Source organism: Arachis ipaensis, chromosome B10, assembly GCF_000816755.2.
Source record: "Arachis ipaensis cultivar K30076 chromosome B10, Araip1.1, whole genome shotgun sequence".
NCBI lineage: Eukaryota > Viridiplantae > Streptophyta > Magnoliopsida > Fabales > Fabaceae > Arachis > Arachis ipaensis.
The window spans coordinates 125745297-125748122 of NC_029794.2; positions in this window are offsets into that span (position 1 = coordinate 125745297).

The window sequence follows — 2826 nt, forward strand, 5'->3', positions numbered from 1 at the left end:
TTCCATTAGAGGAGTTGCGATTTCACCCTATCAAAAATATATAAGGTTTTGGTTGAGGAAGATCAAAGAATCAATTTTTTTCAATTATACTCATAAATTCAGGTACGCTTCCGCACTCTCATCTCTCTTTCTTAATAATTTAATATGGATGGTCTTAGCTTGGAATTAAGAACCAAAATTTTTCAACATCTCCTCCACCTTACTTCATATTGACCACTGATAATGGTAGCAAGTATAGGCCTCGAGCCGATGACCCAATCGACCCTCTTCAAAGACGATGATGCTACAGACTCGAACACAATACTAATGATAATGATGAAGAGTTTCTTGACGAGAACTATGTATGATGTATTTGTATTTGTTAACAATTGAACTTGAAGCAAGAACAAATTGCATGAAGATTAGTTCATGCATTGATGCAGAAACTATACCCAGAGAAAAAACAGAGCAGAACTTCATTCATTGAGTTAGAGTATTATTCACATTATTGGATTGAAATACAACACTATTTATATAGAGAGGATATAAGTACTACTGATACAATAAGTACCAATTCAAGAAAACAGAAAAAGAAAAATAATAGAATTAAGGGAATTGAGGGTTAGTTTGATTTTATAACAACTTTTCATTTTATACTCACTTATAATATTTTTTTCCAAAGATAGATGTATTTTATTCATTGATTGAAGCAAAGTACAACGGGGTCCATGTTATGACACATAGCAAAAGAAAGAGAAAATTTTCAAAGTTCACTAAAGCGTGATTACAGCAACAAAACATGAATGAGAGAGAAAATAGATTAGAAAAAGGAAAGTGAATGCAGAACTAGGGATTGGAAGACAACTCATTCACAAGCTTCAACCATGACTCCACTGTTGCTTCTGGAGGGATCAATTCTTGTTCAAAGTTCATAATGTTCCTGGATTTCCAAATTTTCCTACACAACGTTGCTAACAACACCAACTGCGATGACCCACCATGTCGAACTCTGAAGTGTTCAGATCTCTCTGACCAGACTGACCAAAAGGAAGGTGAGTTGTTGTTGACAAAATTTATGGTAATGGGACTTTTATTCCATACCTCTTTTGCTTTCTCGCATAAGAATAGACAATGATTGATCGATTCTGCATCTTATTGGTAACGGCGACATAATAGGGAAATTAAAGGGAGGCGTTGGTTGAGCAGATTAAGGACATGGAGCTTCTCGTGCATGCTTTTCCAGAGGAAAATCTTCAATTTTGGAGGAAGAGAGAGCCTCCACATTTGACACCAGATTTCTTTACGTTGGAGAATTTCTAGACAAAATTTTATTGGAGAGTGCTTGAAATGATACGCCACTTGGTAGCCATAGCTTGCCTCATATTTTCTGCTTCGAGTTGCATTCCAATGAAGTCTGTCTTCACTTTCTGAGATTGTAATTGATAGAATTTGCTGACTAATTTCAGGTAAGAAGAGTTGATTAATTAGATTCTGATTCTAGTTTTTATTGGGTAGCATTAAATCTTTTACCCACAATATTATGTCTCTGAATTTCTGTGACAGCTGAAAGAAGGATTAGGAATGGATGATTGGGAGGAAGCCAAGGGTCAGCGAGAATTTGGATGCTGTTGCCATTGCCAACCCGCCAAGTAAGCTACTTTTTTAGCACTGAACGACCTTCTAGAACACTCCGCCATCTCCAAGAAGGTAAGTTATCCGTCTCTGCTTTCATGAAAGAACTGTATCTATAGTATTTTCTTTTATAGACCTTGGATATAAGAGAATCTAGTTGGGTAGCTAGTTTCCAGCATTGTTTAGCAAGAAAAGCCAGATTTTAGGCTCGTAGGTCTTTAAATTCGTGATTGTCTTTTTTTTTTTACCTTGACATAAGATCCCAACTCACCTAAGCCATTTTTCTTTCTGAACCTTTTTTATCTCACTAAAATTGAGATAAAATACCATAAATTTCTCTGATTAGGGAGTCCGAGAGTTTAAGCAAGATAAAGAATAAATAGGAATTATATCTTCCACTATTTTTATCAAAACGTGTCTGTCAACTAATGAAAGGAGTCTTTTTTTTTATCCATGAACTCTCTTTTTTACTTTCTCTTTAATGGAACTGAAGATTATTTTTTTAGAACGTTGGATAATCGAAAACGAGAACAGTCCTAAGTATTTATCTTGGGCTCCTTATTCTCTCTAAATTACTCACTCATAATATTTATTAGTTAGTAATTATATGCACTATCATTTTATTATATATGTTTGTATTAACTTTATTTGTTATATTATATTTTGTTAGTGATAAATAAATATAATTTTATTCATGCTTATATTTTTAAAATATTGATTAAGTGAAAAAATAAATTAAATATTACTGACAGCTAGACCATCTATACTCTTAAAATAATATATATTTTCAATTGTTAAAAACGATAGGCATTTGCAGATGAAAATAGAAAATGAGCATTTATTAATATTACTTACGACAAGGCCATCAATACATAATTATCCTAGCCGTAATTAATATTAATTGATATTGCTGACAACCACAAAGTGTTGGTAAAATTAGGAGAAGTTTACCAATAAATGATCGATAGACTTTTATTCATAGTCAAATTGTTTAATTTGTAGAATTAGTTACTGACGTATGAACTGTCTGTAATAGGTAGTTAATATTATAGTTTTGTTTTAATTATTAGTATTCTAACCTGAATATATTATTTAGTAATAACAAACGTGTCAGGTAAAGTAAAAACAAAAGTGCTTTAATTTCATTGTATAGCCACACAAACAACTAACAAATGTGCCATGAAATTTTATATAATTAATCCGTATGACAAATAT